The 18,957-nt window shown below is 47.1% G+C and overlaps 1 protein-coding gene and 1 long non-coding RNA gene across 2 annotated transcripts in view; one reads left to right on the top strand and one right to left on the bottom strand.

Annotated features, from left to right (window-relative positions):
- Positions 1–18,957, bottom strand: part of LOC128423885 (uncharacterized) — a 130,940-nt gene that overhangs the window by 45,657 nt on the left and 66,326 nt on the right. The gene's annotated exons all lie outside the window — the stretch shown is intronic.
- TWSG1 (twisted gastrulation BMP signaling modulator 1) overlaps positions 1–18,957 on the top strand; it is a 194,694-nt gene that overhangs the window by 159,376 nt on the left and 16,361 nt on the right. The gene's annotated exons all lie outside the window — the stretch shown is intronic.

The raw sequence follows: 18,957 nt of genomic DNA, 5'->3' as shown, positions 1-18,957 counted from the left end.
CCCGAGCTGAGTGCCTCCACTGAGGCAACTGCCTCGGCCTTTGACTTGGCCAACATTTATACCCTCTCAGCTGCCCAATGTTTTTGTGGCCTCACAATGGCAGCATCTGGGGAGGCATCCCCATCACCCCTCAGACCTCACAATGAGGGGCGCAGCTCAGCAGCCATTGGCTCCTTGGCTTTTGACCAAGGAGATATATAACACGCCCCTCCCCAATTTGTGCCAGTATCTGTCAAGGCCACACTGGAAACCCAGGGGGGCAGGAGGGGCGCATTTTTCATCCCAGTGGTTGCGTTTCCCTCCACACAACACTGGTCAAACACACAAATGAACAGAACAATGAAAGTGAGTCTCATCTATGCACAGAAATCTTTTCACGGAGTGACATGCAGGGAGAAAGTTATCTCAGGAAAAAAGCACCTTTTCATCAATCAATCATTTATTGTATTTGACTAAAAGCCATTAAAGGTCCAGTTCCAGAAGCATCCAATCCAATAAAACCTATTAAGAAAGACCCAGAAGCAAGCCACCATTTACAATAAATCAAACAAATGAATCCCAATAAGACTGTTTTATATGTGACAAGCATCTCAGTCAGGTAATAGCCAACCTATTTTCCCTTCTGGGTTCTGTCCCTGTAGCACTGCCAACACCTTTTCCAAAAATCTCTGAGGTTTTGCTAGAGCTGACCATGGAGTATGCAATGGAGAAGATCTTCTCCTTAACTGACCCCACAAATAATCTCAACTGCCTTGGAACTTTCCTGTCTCTTCCATCTAAGACTGATGTGGGCATCCTTTGAAAGTGAAGAGCTGAGGTCTGGCAATGGACATGTTGGTGGTGGACGGATTGCCGGAAGGTTTGCATTCAGTGCCTGGTTGATGCCGCAAGGCTACAAGACTGGCCGAGGGGATGCAAACGGGTTTGGAAGCCTAGTTTGTTTATTAACAGGCGGACAAACCGAGGAGGGAAGCTGCCCATTTGGCGGCGGGTGAGTGTCCCTTGGCGAATTCTGTGGTGAGGGAGAGTTGCCCATCGGCTTCTAGTGGTGGCGCCTAGGTGAAGCCAGGTTCACATTTGGGGATGTCAGTGGAGGCCAAGAGGCCCGTGAAGCTGGCCGATCCATTTGTGAACGCTATCTGGTGACACTCACCTTTGTCTTTGGCCCTCAACCTAAGGTCAACAGACCTACCTTTTGAGAATGTCAGCTTCCTGACATTCGTAGAGCTCTTGACCTTACGTCGACGACCAAAGCGAGGAGGGAAACTACCCGGCACAGCCCTAGAGGTGGAAACCAGGGAAACCAGTGTAGTCCACTTGTGGATCTACCACTTCAAACTGGCGACCCTCCACTTCTGCAACCTGCCTGACGGGGCAGGCCAGTCAGGGATGAAGTTGTCAGACCAAAGCCTGTGGAAGAGTCTGAGTGGACGATGTGATAGTCGCCATCCCATCAACGTGTTTCCCTTTGCCTTTCAGGGACATCCAATGGCGGTGAGGTTTTCCCCAAGACCAGATGGTGGCGGCAAGCTGGCAAGCGGAAGGAGGCGATCGCCTGGCGTTGGGATACTGTGGAGCAAGGAGAAGGCAAGGGGTCTGGGTGGACGCTGTCGGATAGTTGCCATCCCATCAATGGTTTGCTTTTGCCTTTCAGGAGCCGGCGAGGTTTCCCCCGAGACCAGCCATGAAAGTCATGAGGAGAACTGCAGGATTTAAGCCAGACAGCTCCTGTTTTCTAAATAAATGGCTTTCTCATGTTTTTTTCTAAATAAACTTTTTCTGAAAAGAAATCTTTGTATTGCGTCATATTTTTATCATATGGGAAATCTCTAGGATCACAGGGTACCCCTCCCTGGTAGTGATGTCACAGGAAGAGGGGGCTGCACCCCCTTGTGACATCACAGGGAGTTGGTAGCCAATGGCCACAGCTGGGGAAACATCTGCACAGCCCTCCCTGGCCTCACAATGGCGGGGGTCACCTCATTTTAAATAACTGCTGAGGTGCCCCAACTTCCTGTGATGTCACAAGCGGACATGGTGAATGAGGGGAAAGAGGCAGTTTCCGGGGGGGGGGAGCAGTCCTGGTAGTTTGGGGCCAGACAGGGCCCTCCGGGGACACAGAAATGAGTTGCCAACATTTGCACCCTCTGGGCTCTTGGGCTCATCTCGCCTACGTAGCTGACAAGAAAATCAAAAGAAATCACAACTGCTTTTGTCACCCCACCACTTATTGGTGGCTGGAGATAAGGGGCGTGAATTCAGAGGGAATGTAATGTAAAAGGACCCCACAGTGAAAGCAAACCCTCCAAGTGCTCCTATTTTCCAGGGACAGTTGCCCAACCACAGGACTTAAGCCAGCTTCAGTTTTCTAACTGAATAAATGCCTTTCTAATTGTTTTTAAAAATAAAGGTCTTTTTGGAAACCATTTTTTTGTGCCATGAAGTTTATTATATGGGAAATCAAGATGTGGAGTAAAATAAAGGGGGGGGATAATTAAAAATAACACCTCAGCTCCAAAAACTAACGGTTTTGGAGCACTGCAAAAACTAACAAGTTTAGGGGAAACCTTTAAAAAGTGGGAAGGTCAGGGGGCCTTGGTGGGTGCCAAGGAAGGTGTCTGAGGGTGCCATGGAGTCCACCTGCCACCCTGGGAACTTCCGTCTGGACCCTGAAGATGAAGCAGATCACCAGTTCCTATGTAATGGGAACACCATGTGTAACTTTAACTCGACCAGAGATGGTCTTTGCTCTTGGCTGGGTGTGGAGCTAGCGATTGGGAGTGTGAGGAGGTGCCAGCACAGCAGGCGGTGATGCTCTCAGGTTGCCCTTGTTGCGACCCAAAGGGCTTGAAGGGACAGGATACCCAAATCCTGTCTGTGAAATCACCCCAGGCCTCAAAACTGTTCCTCACAAGATGCTGTGCATAGGCAAAATGTTACTTTTAAAGGCTAATGAATAGGCTCTGTCATCGCCAAGAATACTCAGGCCTGAGAACTGAATCTTATCTCATTCTAGTTGCAACATCTTTGGACATGCTGAACCACCAGGGCTCCTCGACCCCTTGGCTTTCATTCCCCTTTCCTGGGAAGGGTGCCAAGAGTCCACAATAGTCCCAAGACAGCTTTCTGTTCATGCTCAGAGGAACTCATGGAGGAGAAAGGGGGAGGGAACTGGAAGGGGTATATATGCTCTGTGCACATGACTGTGAACTCGCGCATGCTTTTTGTGAGTTATCACACTTGCTCCTTCTACCAGTTCATGGATGGTAGAAATAAAGCTTTTTATCTGAAACTATTCCTTATATATCATTTCCCAGAAAGCCTTAATCCCGGGACACGTCCACCAAAGGTGAAAGAATGTACCTTCATTTTCCTTACATTTCCAACATTTATTATCGGGCAAATGATAGATTTTTGCAAGCTTGACTGGGGTCATGTAACACCTATACATCATTTTCATAATATTCTCTCTTAAGGCATTGCATGCCGTAAATTTAATCCCAGTGGTCCACAACTGTTCCCAGTCAGCAAACATAATATTATGTCCAACGTCTTGTGCCCATTTAATCATTACAGATTTAACCGTCTCATCCTGAGTATTCCATTTCAACAGCAAATTGTACATTTTTGACAAAGTCTTAGTTTTGGGTTCTAACAGTTCTGTTTCCAATTTAGATTTTTCCACCTGGAAACCAACTTTCTTATCCAAATTGTAAGCCTCCATTGTCTGATAATAGTGAAGCCAGTCTCGCACTTTATCTTTTAATATCTGAAACTATTCCTTGAGTGTCTGTTGACTCCCACTTCCCTTTCCCGGGCGCAATATTTTTCCCACCTGAGGGCAAAGCCTCATAAGGCTACAGGCGGGGACCTGCCTCCTTCGCATCCAGCTCCCTCCGGCCACCTGCACGACACCCACCTCCCAAAGAAGAGATTCGCAGAGTCCATTTCGGGAGAAGCAACTGTTAATGGAGAATCTGAGGGCTCCCTTGGACAAAAAAACAAGGACACCAGCCAGGAATACCAGAGCAAAACAGCAGCCAGTAGGCTTGGTCTTTATTGGAGACTGTCGCGACAGGACTCCCACCTGCCACAAGGTGGAACAAGATGGAAGCCCCGAACAAAAGAGCCCCCAAACTTTTATTAGCTGCTAAATCCCAGTTGCTGGAAACCACAAGGCTCTTGTGCTTGGATTATACTTGCAGGTTTCCCAGGGGGAGCTGGTTGGCCACTGGTGAGTTCAGGATGCTGGACTAGATGCACCACTGGCCTAATCTAGCAGGCTTTTCTGGTGTTCACGAAGAATGAGCAAGATAATAATAATAATAATAATAATAATAATAATAATAATAATAATAATTTATTTGTACCCCGCCCATCTGGCTGGGTTTCCCCAGCCACTCTGGGCGACTTCCAACCAAATATTAAAATACAGTAATACATCAAACATTAAAAGCTTCCCTGAACAGGGCTGCTTTCATATGTCTTCTAAAAGTCTGGTAATTGTTGTTCTCTTTGACATCTGGTGGGAGGGCGTTCCATGGGGCGGGTGCCACTACCAAGAAGGCCCTCTGCCTGGTTCCCTGTAACCTCACTTCTCGCAGGGAGGGAACCGCCAGAAGGCCCTCGGAGCTGGACCTCAGTGTCTGGGCTCAACAATGCGGGTGGAGACGCTCCAGATATACTGGACTGAGGCCATTTAGGGCTTTTACCTTTGCCATTTACCTTGTCCAGCCCACATTTTAACCAGCGTCTCTGTAAAAATATTATGAGGAACTTATTGAAATCAAGGTAAACTATGTCCACAGTGTTCCCCTGATCCACTTCTGGGTTGCCGTGGAGCGCAACTCGAACGCGCTCATCCTGAAGCACATTCAACCCGAGGTATGACTGTAGTTGTTTATCTCTTTGACATCTGATGGGAGGGCGTTCCACAGGGTGGGCGCCACCACCGAGAAGGCCCTCTGCCTGGTTCCCTGTAGCTTTGCTTCTCGCAATGAGGGAACCACCAGAAGGCCCTCGGCACTGGACCTCATCGTCCGGGCAGAACGGTGGGGGTAGAGATGCTCCTTCAGGTATCGTGGGCGGAGGCCGTTAAGGGCTTTAAAGGTCAACACCAACCCTTTGAACTGTGCTCGGAAACGTACTGTTTGCCATGAAGATGTGCCATGAAGCCATGCCATGCGCTAACCAGAGCTTGCCAGCCTCACTGTCTGCTGGTTCCATGGTGCCAGTCTTGCAATGTAAGAACAGCTGCCTTGGATCAGACTGAAGTCCTGTCTAGTTAGGCATTCTTGTGAGGAGAATCAGAACTTACAGGGTTAAACAGTTCTGTGTGACGTCTCACATTCTGAGGCGTGGTTATGTTCACATACGGGAATCTTCCTCTGTGTGTGAGTTCTCTTTCGGTTTTGACTGAGAGGCGAAGGATGCCTGCTCTTTCGCCGGGCTAATTTATGATGTTTTTCTACACATTAAAGACTGTTGGAGATAAGCAAGAAGTCTGGAGCAGTTTATTACCCACACACGGCAGCAGTTTCTCCCGCTGCTGAACTCTGCTAGGACTATGCAAGGAGAGCTCAAGGTTTATATCGGCACGGAAGCGCAGTGGCGCAGCAGAAACGTGCCGGACGCCATCTTATCTGCACAGGTTATGGGAAGCCAGCCAAGCTTCGGAAGCTGTTGCCACGTCGTGCCTGTGTGTGTGGGAGAAGCCTGCTAGAGCCAGCTGGAGCCCTGCCTAACGTTTGAGGCAGTGAGGCTTGCTGGGGAGGATCTCATCTTCAGGACCGAGTGCCCGGTTTGGCTGCTGAGTGAGTACTTTTGCAAAAGCCAACAGAAGGGAGGCAAATGGCTCAGCCCCAAGAACATGGCTTTGAGCTTAAGCTGCCATGTCAGAAGCTGGGTAGCCAAAATTGGCTGCAGTGGAGTTTTCAAGTGGAGCTGTTGCTGGTGGGGGAGCAGCTGTGGGACGTTGTAGTCCAGCCACCACGGAAGGCAGCTGGGAAAGCAGAGGCTAAGAGGGCTGCAGAGCAAAGTGAAATTGAGAAGCGTGTGCTTGCTTTTTTGGCAGAGAATGTGGATGCTCATCTAGTGCCAGTTGTCCTGGATGCTAAAAGGCCAGAGGCCGCTTGGCTAGCACTCCGAGAAGCTTGTGGAGCAGGGGTGGGAAGCAAGGGCCGAGACGTGGCTGCATCCGAAGGGGAGAGGCAAGATGGCGCCGGCCACATTCTTGAGAGCCGATACACAGCTGGGAGGAGCTGTAAGCCCCCACCGGGGGGCGAAGGGACTGTTGCTGTTGCTGGCAATGCTGCTGGTGCTTTTGCTGAGCCTGGGAGCTGTATGGATGCTGCAACGTGTCTGTGTGAGGAGCCAGGAGAGAGGCCAAGAGTTGGGAGCCCTTTACCCACCAGAGGGGGTGCAGGAAAACGTCCTGGGAGCCCCGTGAGAAGTGGGGGGGCAGTGAGCAGTGAAAGCTCAGAGACGCCTCTTTCTCCAAAAGCTGCCAAGAGTTGTTTACGCCAAGAGCTGAAGCCTAGCTGTGCTGGAGGCTTCAAGGCCGGCCACCTGCAGCAAGTAGAGATAAGAGCTGTGGAGTTGTGTGACGAACAGGAAAGCCGTCTCAGAGAGGGCCGAGCTGGCGCAGAGAGCCCTGCCGGTTGCAGAGGGGGGGCCAGGCCAGCAGAAGGCACAGTTCAGGCTTTTTCCACTCGTCGCTGTTTTATCTGCGTGTCAGTTGACCATCTGCGTCGATCTTGTCCGCAGAGAGGCAGAGAGGCTGGGCAGGATGTCTCCAAGGTCGCTTCCCATGGCAGCCAGCCAGGTTTCCATGGCAGCCAGTCCAGGAGAGGAGGCCAGCGTGGGAATGCGAAGGGAGGACGTGACACAGGAAGTGAGAAGGATGGTGCTTATCACCTAGCTGCCTCCATGGCAATGCTGAAGGACAACTCCAGTGAAGGCAGCATGCTGCGTTGGGTCATCGACTCAGGAGCCAACCATCACCTGATGCCAGCGCCACCTAGTGGTGAAATGTGGAACTGCAGGGCTGTTTCAACTGGGAAAACAGTCATTTTTGCTGATGGCTCACAGAGACAATTAACCACTGTTGGAAATGTGTTTGTTTCTTTTTTACAGGCAGAGCTGGAGGTCTACGTTGTGCCAGAAATGCATTGTTGTCTTTTATCTGTATCTGCTCTTGTAAAGGAGGGTTATAGGGTTTGCTTTGAAAATGATGTCTGTTCCATTTCCAGGGGTGGGGAACAACTGGTCAGTGTTGCATGTCAGAACAACCTCTTTGTTCTGGAGACACCTCTGGAGGGTAAGGGGGACGCCGAGACAGCACAGGCAAAGTGTGCTAATGTTCCCACTCATGATTCGTGTGCTCACTTGTGGCACAGGAGAATGTCGCATAGCTGTTGGAAATATATCCAGAAGTTGCCCCAATGCACTCAAGGTTGCAAGATGAAATCATGTGATAAATTTCTGGATTGTAGGGCATGCAAAAGAGCAAAGGTAAAAAGGTGCAGTTATCCCAGATCGGAGAGGGTAACCACAAAGCCTTTTGAGCTTGTGCACACAGACCTTTGTGGACCCATGCCAAAGAGTCTGGGCAGGGCCAGATTTGCGCTCACACTGACAGATGATTTTACTAGGACCGGGTGGGTCTTCTCGCTGAAACAAAAAAGCGAGGCAGCGCAACTGATCAAAGACTGGGTTGCGGAGGTGGAACTACAGTTTTCCACCCAGGTACAGAGCTTTCAAAGTGACCGAGGCGGGGAGTTCACTGGGTCTGCTCTGCAGAGTTTCTTCCGCCGGAAGGGAATACGTCACAGGTTGACGGTTGCTGCTTCTCCTCAGGAGAATGGCGTAGCAGAGTGCCGGAACAGAACACTAGCTGAGGCAGCTGACGCTTTACTGTTTGACTCTGGTTTGCCTCAGAGTTTTTTGGGGGAGGCTTGGAAGACGGCCAACTTCACGTTGAACAGGTCGTTCAATTCAGTGGTAGGTGACACCCCGTATTTTCTACTGCACCAGAAGAAGCCTAAGGTGCATTTCTTACGTGTGTTTGGTTGCGAAGCTTGGGTGCTTGTGCCAAAGGCTCAATGAAAGAAAGGTGACCTGAGGTCCCGGAAAATGATCTTTTGTGGGTACGAGCCTGCGACAAAAGGGTGGAGGTTTGCCTATCCAGAAGGTGATCAGTCCAGGATTCTAGTCAGCAGAAGTGCTGAGTTCTGTGAGCAGAATGGTTGGTCAAGGATACATGCGAATCCTGACGTTCTCTCAGATTGTCTGTCTGATTCTGATGAGCAGGGAGAGTTAGAAGCTGAACCTGTTGATGAGGACCAGGTCTCTGACCAGGGTCAAGAACAGGGTTGGGCATCTCCGCAGGTTGTTAAAAGAGAGCCCAAGAGTGAGCCTTCGTCTCCCGTTAGAACAGTGCAAAAGTCCCGAAGACGCAGTAAGTCAGAGGGGGAGTCTTCTGATGTCAGAGACACACTTGCTGGCCCCAGTGGGTCAGAGGGAGCACCCGAGACAGTGCTCAGACGGTCCGCTCGCACCACAAAGGGGGTACCACCTGAGAGGTTTGTGGTCACCAGCGTGTGGGCTGGTTTCGCGCAGTGCGAATCTGAGAGTTTTGAGGAGGTTCAACAGTTGCCTGAGACAGACGCCAGGAAGGGGCAAGAGGCAATGGGAAAGGAGTTGAACTCAATGAAGTCTATAGATATGTGCTCGACCACGAAGCTGCCAGAGGGCAGGCAGGCCGAGAGCTGAGCACAGACAGATAAACAGGTGCAAGGTTTTGCCAAAGAGTTATACTCACAGAAGAAGAAGAAGAAGAAGAGTTTGGATTTGATATCCCGCCTTTCACTCCCTTTAAGGAGTCTCAAAGCGGCTAACATTCTCCTTTCCCTTCCTCCCCCACAACAAACACTCTGTGAGGTGAGTGGGGCTGAGAGACTTCAAAGAAGTGTGACTGGCCCAAGGTCACCCAGCAGCTGCATGTGGAGGAGCGGAGACGCGAACCCGGTTTCCCAGATTACGAGACTACCGCTCTTAACCACTACACCACACAGCTTCCCTCAGGATGCGAGACGAGAGGGGCTGTGAGGAGAATCAGAACTTACAGGGTTAAACAGTTCTGTGTGACGTCTCACATTCTGAGGCGTGGTTATGTTCACATATGGGAATCTTCCTCTGTGTGTGAGTTCTCTTTCGGTTTTGACTGAGAGGCGAAGGATGCCTGCTCTTTCGCCGGGCTAATTTATGATGTTTTTCTACACATTATAGACTGTTGGAGATAAGCAAGAAGTCTGGAGCAGTTTGATTTATTACCCACACACGGCAGCAGTTTCTCCCGCTGCTGAAATCTGCTAGGACTATGCAAGGAGAGCTCAAGGTTTATATCGGCACGGAAGCGCAGTGGCGCAGCAGAAACGTGCCGGACGCCATCTTATCTGCACATCTTAGCTGCCTTGGATCAGACTGAAGTCCTGTCTAGTTAGGCATTCTTTCCTCCAGCGGTCAAGCAGGTGCGCAAGCGCTTCAGCCCTCTTCCACTCCAGCAACTGCTATTCAGGAACAATTTTTTCAAAATACCCATCACTGTAAGAGAAAAAGGAAAGGTAAGGGAAAAAAGGTATGCATTTTTGCATAATTAATAGGGGCTGCACATTCAGCTCTTCCGCTTGAAAAAATGCTGAGTTGCTTGGGGAATAAATTATTCTTTAGTTTGGAATGCCCACAGGCTGGCGAATAGTAGTGACTTAACTCTCAGGAATGTTGCTTGCAATAAATATTAGAGAACGTTCTGCCAAGTTAAAATACAATTTAATGGTAAGTAGTAGTTATGTCAGGAAAGCACAGACCTGGGAGGAGACGCCTGTCTTTGTTAAATTAGGTCAAAACAACATATAATTTTATTTTGTACATGTGTTGTTTTTTAAAAACTAGTTTTTCCTATAGATATAAGGTCGTGTAAATCTTTGGTCTTTTTTTCCTTCTTTTTATCATTTTTTTGTCTTTGTTTCAAAATTTTCCTTTCCCCTTTCTTTTCTTTTTGTATTTAACTCTGAAATACTTACCTTCGTTGTATGTTTGTATCTTTGTATTTTAAACCAATAAAGATTTAATTTAAAAAACAGCACCAAGTTTTTCCTATCTATACAGTGGTACCTCAGGTTACATACGCCTCAGGTTACATATGCTTCAGGTTACACACTCCGCGAACCCAGAAAAAGTGCTTCAGGTTAAGAACTTTGCTTCAGGATGAGAACAGAAATTGTGCTCTGGTGGTGCGGCAGCAGCAGGAGGCCCCGTTAGCTAAAGTGGTGCTTCTGATTAAGAACAGTTTCAGGTTAAGTACGGACCTCCAGAATGAATTAAGTACTTAACCCGAGGTACCACTGTATTTTGGTAATTTTATTATGTATACTGTTGTTAAAGTCTGTTTTATTACTGTGTTTAATGAGGGCTTTATACCACTTTATGTAATCTGCTTAGATTTTTTAAAAATAAGAAATACGTCAATCTTCTTAAATACAGAAAGCACAAACCAAGTTCAGAACTGTATTTCCTGTGACAGGCCATTGCCTCACTATTTAGACTTGAGTCCTTCTGCATGATCCTACTGTTACTGGATTGAGTGGTCAGTTTGGATGTTGGTCATGGGGTCCCAATCAAACTTGCGATTTGCTATCTGTGAGATGGGAGCTTTGTAGTTACGCATCTCTGAACTGGTCAGACCAGTCTGTATGTTAAGTTAATGGCCTTAGCTGGTTTAAAGCGCCCTTCATTGACATGGCATTAAGACAACTTTCAGCAGGGCTAGGCATTCCCTAACCCCCTCACCTGTTGATAGAATAGGCCTGGGGCTAGTCTTTTGCTTTTGATCTGGGTTGAATCAGGAAGCTTCAAAAGACATGTAACTTCAAAAGATTTGTAACTGGCTGACTGACCGAACCCAAAGGGTGCTCATCAATGGTTCCTCTTCATTCTGGGGAAGAGTGACTAGTGGGGTGCCACAGGGTTCTGTCTTGGGCCCGGTCTTATTCAACATCTTTATCAACGACTTGGATGATGGACTCAAGGGCATCCTGATCAAATTTGCAGATGACACCAAACTGGGAGGGGTGGCTAACACCCCAGAGGACAGGATCACACTTCAAAACGACCTTGACAGATTAGAGAACTGGGCCAAAACAAACAAGATGAATTTTAACAGGGAGAAATGTAAAGTATTGCACTTGGGCAAAAAAAAATGAGAGGCACAAATACAAGATGGGTGACACCTGGCTTGAGAGCACTACATGTGAAAAGGATCTAGGAGTCTTGGTTGACCACAAACTTGACATGAGCCAACAGTGTGACGCGGCAGCTAAAAAAGCCAATGCAATTCTGGGCTGCATCAATAGGAGTATAGCATCTAGATCAAGGGAAGTAATAGTGCCACTGTATTCTGCTCTGGTCAGACATCACCTGGAGTACTGTGTCCAGTTCTGGGCACCACAGTTCAAGAAGGACACTGACAAACTGGAACGTGTCCAGAGGAGGGCAACCAAAATGGTCAAAGGCCTGGAAACGATGCCTTATGAGGAACGGCTAAGGGAGCTGGGCATGTTTAGCCTGGAGAAGAGGAGGCTAAGGGGTGATATGATAGCCATGTTCAAATATATAAAAGGATGTCACATAGAGGAGGGAGAAAGGTTGTTTTCTGCTGCTCCAGAGAAGCGGACACGGAGCAATGGATCCAAACTACAAGAAAGAAGATTCCACCTAAACATTAGGAAGAACTTCCTGACAGTAAGAGCTGTTTGACAGTGGAATTTGCTGCCAAGGAGTGTGGTGGAGTCTCCCTTCTTTGGAGGTCTTTAAGCAGAGGCTTGACAACCATATGTCAGGAGTGCTCTGATGGTGTTTCCTGCTTGGCAGGGGGTTGGACTCAATGGCCCTTGTGGTCTCTTCCAACTCTATGATTCTATGATTCTATGACATGCAGAGTTTTGCTATGTGTGCTGATTCCAAAGCCATGACCACCACTCACATGAAAGCCTAATGGGAAAGCAATGCCTGTTTGGAGTGTCAACACTGTGAGCCCTTCTACATTATGTTCTAAATACTGTGGTACCTTGGTTCTCAAACTTAATCCGTTCCGGAAGTCCGTTCCAAAACCAAAGCGTTCCAAAACCAAGGCGCGCTTTCCCATAGAAAGTAATGTAAAGTGGATTAATCCGTTCCAGACTTTTAAAAACAACTCCTAAAACAGCAATTTGGCATGAATTTTACTATCTAACAAGACCATTGATCCATAAAATGGAAGCAATAAACAATGTACTGCAGCCACAACGATCAATCAATCAGTAGCTGAACTGGGTTCCACACAGTCACAAAAACAAAAAGCTGCAAAAACACAAAATACATAGCAAAAACAGACAGACCTCAGCGTAACACTCAAAACGAAAGTGTGGCACTCAAATTGGAAGCGTAACACAAAATGGAGCAAATTCAGCTTCCAATAAAACTTTGCAACCCAGAACACTTCCGTGTTTGCAGTGTTTGGGTACCAAGGCGTTTGAGAACCAAGGTACCACTGTATGTGCAAATAAAACCATGTATCCAAAAGATGCCACAGTCTCCACTGGCATTTATTCCAAGGACACAACCTGGGGCATCGGCTGGAACCCCTGAAGTCTCTCGCTGCTCAGAGATTGGGATGCATGCAAGAATATATTCTTGGGGTGCAATATTTTGCCCAGGGGAGTAGCCAGACCCAGTAGCCAGACTCTTCTTATGACTCTTACGTTCACGCACAGGCAGCTTTCCTGCAGATGCTGGCACGCCAAACCAAGCCCAATTTTTAGCATAGAACTGTGAATCCCAATTTTCACAATCACCAACAGTGCACCTGCAAAATAATACACCCCCAAAGCAGGCACATCTCCTCCAGAGTAAGGCATTGCTATGTGCAATCACTGGGGCCAAGCAAGGGAAGCGGAACCAGAGGCTGCTAGAGGTTGTTCCTCTATTATTAACCCACATCCCTGGTTGGCGACCGTGCTGGCTGATGCCAATTGCAGTCCAACAATATCTGGAAGCCCACTGTCTCGCCATTCAAGGATTGTTGTTGTTGTTTAGTTAGTCGTGTCCGACTCTTCGTGACCCTCTGGACCAGAGCAGGCCAGGCACTTCCTGTCTTCCACTGCCTCCCGCAGTTTGGTCAAACTCATGTTGGTAGTTTCAAGAACACTGTCCCACCATCTCGTCCTCTGTCTCCCCTTCTCCTTGTGCCCTCCATCTTTCCCAACATCAGGGTCTTTTCCAGGGAGTCTTATCTTCTCATGAGGAAGCAAAAGTATTGGAGTCTCAGCTTCAGGATCTGTCCTTCCAGTGAGCACTCAGGGCTGATTTCCTTCAGAATGGAGAGGTTTGATCTTCTTGCAGTCCATGGGACTCTCAAGAGTCTCCTCCAGCACCAGAATTCAAAAGCATCCATTCTTCGGCGATCAGCCATCTTTATGGTCCAGCTCTCACTTCCATACATCACTACTGGGAAAACCATAGCTTTAACTATACGGACCTTTGTTGGCAAGGTGATGTCTCTGCTTTTCAAGATGCTGTCTAGGTTTGTCATTGCTTTTCTCCCAAGAAGCAGGCGTCTTTTAATTTTGTGGCTGCTGTCACCATCTGCAGTGATCATGGAGCCCAAGAAAGTAAAATTTCTCACTGCCTCCATTTCTTCCCCTTCTATTTGCCAGGAGGTGATGGGACCAGTGGCCATGATCTTCGTTCCTGGATTAAGCCCTTAGAAAGTACTTGCATGGGCAATAGGTGGCGCTGTGATCGCACAGGTGTGATCAAACCAGCAAAACAAAGGGAGAAAGCCAGTCTTTCAAAAGGGAGTTTTGCCAGGTACTCGCAAGGGTGTATTTCTCTGAGTGAGGAACACACATTCCAGGCAGTGCCGGATTTGCGTATAAGGTAAACAAGCTATAGCTTTGGACCGCACTCTCTTGGAGGCCCCAAAAAAATTAAAGGGGAAAAAACCCCTAGATGTACATTTCCAAAATATAAGATAAAAAACAAAATAAAACTTACATACAGCAACAGTGTTTTGTATTGTGTAGGCTCCTATGATGTAAGTCATGGGCCCCGCCTGCTAGCCTGCTCCCTAAAATATCCCTGGTTTGCTCCTTTCTATATATAGGGTGCCTACATTCTGCATGTGCAAATGGCTTGAGATACCTATGAGGTCCATAAGTTACCATAGAGCATATATTCAACACACAAAAAAGTGACAATTTGTTGTTGACAAAGTGGTTGGGGAGACTCAGCCAGATGGGCGGGATATAAATATTATTATCATCATTATCATTATCATCATCATCATCATTAAGGCCCCATTACCTTCAGTAGCATAGGGCCTCATCAAACCTAAATCAGGCCCTGATTCCAGGGGTGAGAGGAGAACCCTTTGTGGGGAGATTTTATATATATATATATATATACACACACACACACACACACACACACACACATAAATACAGTGGTACCTCAGGTTAAGTACTTAATTCGTTCCGGAGGTCTGTTCTTAACCTGAAGCTGTTCTTAACCTGAAGCACCACTTTAGCTAATGGGGCCTCCAGCTGCCGCCACACCGCCGGAGCACAATTTCTGTTCCTATCCTGAAGCAAAGATCTTAACCTGAAGCACTATTTCTGGGTTAGCAGAGTCTGTAACCTGAAGCATATGTAACCCGAGGTACCACTGTATATACCATATTTTTCACTCTATAAGACGCATCAGACCATAAGACGCACCTAGTTTTTGGAGGAGGAAAACAAGAAAAATATATTCTGAATCCCAGAAGCCAGAACAGCAAGAGGGATCACTGCACAGCGAAAGCAGCGATCCCTCTTGCTGTTCTGGCTTCTGGGATAGCTGCGCATCCTGCATTCGCTCCATAAGACACACACACATTTCCCCTTACTTTTTAGGAGGGAAAAAGTGTGTCTTATAGAGCAAAAAATACGGTATATGTCTATATCTCCTTTGTATGACACCTTTTTATTCCACAGAGCTCAAAGTGGGCACGTGGTTCTCCTCTGCCCAATTTCATCCTCACAACAAGCTTGTGAGGTAAGTTAGGCTGAGACTGGCTCAAAGTCGCCCTGTGAGCTTGATGACTGAGTGGGGTTGGGATAGATGACCCAAGGGGTACCTTCCAACGCTACCATTTCATGGTGGTGATATACGGGGGACAACACAAGAACGGGCCTTTTCTGTGGTGGCTCCCCTTCTGTGCAATGCTTTCCCCAGAGAGGCTCGCCTGGCACCATCGCCTTCAGCTGCCCATGTGTCTACTTAGGCCTTCAGCCATTAAATAATCTATGGCCTGTTCAAGATGTCTGTGTATGCGTGTGCTGTTATAATGATTTTTGTTATTATGCTGCACGTTACGTTTTTATTATGCTGCGTACTTTATTTATTTAATTTATATACCACCCTTTTTTGAAATTCAAGCGGATTTATCGGTAGTGGGGTTTAGATAATAAAAACGAGTTCCTAAAAAAGCTAATAAAAGGGAGAGAGAGAAAACATCAGGAAAGGAGGGGGTGGGAAGTTCAGAAGAAACTTTGCGCATGTTCATAAAGCATCTTATGATGATAAACGCTTTGAAATACTGTTGGGAGGCTTCATAAAAAATTATACAGGAAGATGGAGAGGAAAAAAGTACCGGTAAATGCCAGCCTTCAAGAAAATACCTCAGGGCAGTATGCAGGATAAATGACAAGATAAAGCACAAGTAAACAAACAAACAATAACACAACACACCCTTTCCCAGTGATAACACGTAAAAAGCTGCAGGATATTATTCAAAGGCCTGGTTGAAGATTTACAGTGGTGCCATGCAAGACGAATGCCTCGCAAGACGAAAAACTCGCTAGACGAAAGGGTTTTCCGTTTTTTGAGTCGTTCCGCAAGACGAATTTCCCTATGGGCTTGCTTCGCAAGACGAAACGTCTTGCGAGTTCTTGCGAGTTTGTTTCCTTTTTCTTAAAGCCGCTAAGCCGTTAATAGCCGCTAAGCCGTTAATAGCCGCTAAGAGCCGTGCTTCGCAAGACGAAAAAACCGAAAGACGAAGAGACTCGCGGAACGGATTAATTTCGTCTTGCGAGGCACCACTGTATGTTCCTAATTGTTGCCCTGAGAACTTTGGCTAAAGGGCGGTATGTAAACTAAAATTATCATTGTCTATGGCCTGTTAAATGTGTGTGGGGTTATTATTATTACTATGATTATTAGGGGGGTTTACTGTTTAGGGAAGCTTTTAATGTTAGATGTTTTCTTGTTTTTGGTGTTTTGTTGGAAGCCACCCAGAGTGGCTGGGGAAACCCAGCCAGATGGGCGGGGTGTGTATATATATACACACGGGGTGTGTGTGTGTGTGTATATATATATATATATATATATATATATATATATATATATATATGGGGGGTTTGCTGTTATTGTGCTTATTTTATCACTATGCCATGCCCAGGGCCGGATTTAGGTTTGATGAGGCCTTAAGCTCCTGAAAATAATGGGGCCCTTTCTATGTCCAGCTGTCCTTTGTCAACAACAAATTGTCACTGTTTTTTTTTGTGTTGAATATATAAAAAGGTAAAGGTAAAGGTACCCCTGCCCATACGGGCCAGTCGTGTCCGACTCTAGGGTTGCCTGCTCATCTCGCTCTAGAAGCCATGAGCCGGCGCTGTCCGAAGACACTTCCGGGTCACGTGGCCAGCGTGACGAAGCTGCTCTGGCGAGCCAGCACCAGCGCAGCACACGGAAACGCCGTTTACTTTCCCGCTATAAAGCGGTCCCTATTTATCTACTTGCACTTAAGAGTGCTTTCGAACTGCTAGGTGGGCAGGAGCTGGGACCGAACGACGGGAGCTCACCCCGCCGCGGGGAATCAAACCGCCGACCATGCGATCGGCAAGCCCTAGGCACTGAGGTTTTACCCACAGCGCCACCCGCGTCCCATGTTGAATATATGCTCTATGGACCTCATAGGTATCTCAAGCCATTTGCACATGCAGAATGTAGGCACCCTAAAAATGTGTTGTTGTTGTTTAGTCGTGTCCGCCTCTTCATGACCCCCTGGACCAGAGCACGCCAGGCACTCCTGTCTTCCACTGCCTCCCGCAGTGTGGTCAAACTCATGCTGGTAGCCTCAAGAACACCATCCAACCATCTCATCTGTCGTCCCCTTCTCCTTGTGCCCTCCATCTTTCCCAGCATCAGGAGTCTTCTCTTCTCATGAGGTGGCCCAAGTCTTGGAGCCTCAGCTTCAGGATCTGTCCTTCCAGTGAGCACCCAGGGCTGATTTCCTTCAGAATGGATACATTTGATCTTCTTGCAGTCCATGGGACTCTCCAGAGTCTCCTCCAGCACCAGAATTCAAAGGCATCCATTCTTCGGCGACCACCCTTCTTTATGGTCAAACTCATATTGGTAGCTTCGAGAACACCATCCAACCATCTCATCCTCTGTCGTCCCCTTCTCCTTGTGCCCTCCATCTTTCCCAACATCAGGGTCTTTTCCAGGGAGTCTTCTCTTCTGATGAGGTGGCCAAAGTATTGGAGCCTCAGCTTCAGGATCTGTCCTTCCAGTGAGCACTCAGGGCTGATTTCCTTCAGAATGGAGAGGTTTGATCTTCTTGCAGTCCATGGGACTCTCAAGAGTCTCCTCCAGCACCAGAATTCAAAAGCATCCATTCTTCGGCGACCAGCCTTCTTTATGGTCTTCTTTATGCAGAATGTAGGCACCCTATACACAGAAAGGAGCAAACCAGTGATATTTTAGGGAGCAGGTGGGGCCCATGACTTACACCATAGGAGCCTACACAACACACAAACACTGTTGCTGTATGTAGGTTTTATTTTATTTTACTCTTATATTTTGGAAATTTACATCCAGTGCCCCCCCACTTAAATTTATTGGGGGGGGGGCCAAGAGAGTGTGGTCCTAAGCTATAGCTTGTTTAGCTTATAGGTAAAGTGTGGTCCTAAGCTATAGCTTGTTTAGCTTATAGGTAAAGTGTGGTCCTAAGCTATAGCTTGTTTAGCTTATAGGTAAAGTGTGGTCCTAAGCTATAGCTTGTTTAGCTTATAGGTAAAGTGTGGTCCTAAGCTATAGCTTGTTTAGCTTATAGGTAAAGTGTGGTCCTAAGCTATAGCTTGTTTAGCTTATAGGTAAAGTGTGGTCCTAAGCTATAGCTTGTTTAGCTTATAGGTAAAGTGTGGTCCTAAGCTATAGCTTGTTTAGCTTATAGGTAAAGTGTGGTCCTAAGCTATAGCTTGTTTAGCTTATAGGTAAAGTGTGGTCCTAAGCTATAGCTTGTTTAGCTTATAGGTAAAGTGTGGTCCTACGCTATAGCTTGTTTAGCTTATAGGTAAAGTGTGGTCCTACGCTATAGCTTGTTTAGCTTATAGGTAAAGTGTGGTCCTACGCTATAGCTTGTTTAGCTTATAGGTAAAGTGTGGTCCTAAGCTATAGCTTGTTTAGCTTATAGGTAAAGTGTGGTCCTAAGCTATAGCTTGTTTAGCTTATAGGTAAAGTGTGGTCCTAAGCTATAGCTTGTTTAGCTTATAGGTAAAGTGTGGTCCTAAGCTATAGCTTGTTTAGCTTATAGGTAAAGTGTGGTCCTAAGCTATAGCTTGTTTAGCTTATAGGTAAAGTGTGGTCCTAAGCTATAGCTTGTTTAGCTTATAGGTAAAGTGTGGTCCTAAGCTATAGCTTGTTTAGCTTATAGGTAAATCCCACACTGGCCCTGCCTTATCTTTTTCGTTTCCCGCCCCCCTCATTATGCTGCCTAGTAATTCATTTTCTCAGCTTCGCCCGCCGCCCTGAGACCTTTGGGCTCAAAGGCGGTAGACGAATCTTAATAACCAAAGGTAATAATAATAATAATAA

Source organism: Podarcis raffonei, chromosome 12 (genome assembly GCF_027172205.1).
Source record: "Podarcis raffonei isolate rPodRaf1 chromosome 12, rPodRaf1.pri, whole genome shotgun sequence".
NCBI classification, from domain to species: domain Eukaryota; kingdom Metazoa; phylum Chordata; class Lepidosauria; order Squamata; family Lacertidae; genus Podarcis; species Podarcis raffonei.
This window is presented reverse-complemented; position numbering and strand designations above follow the sequence as displayed.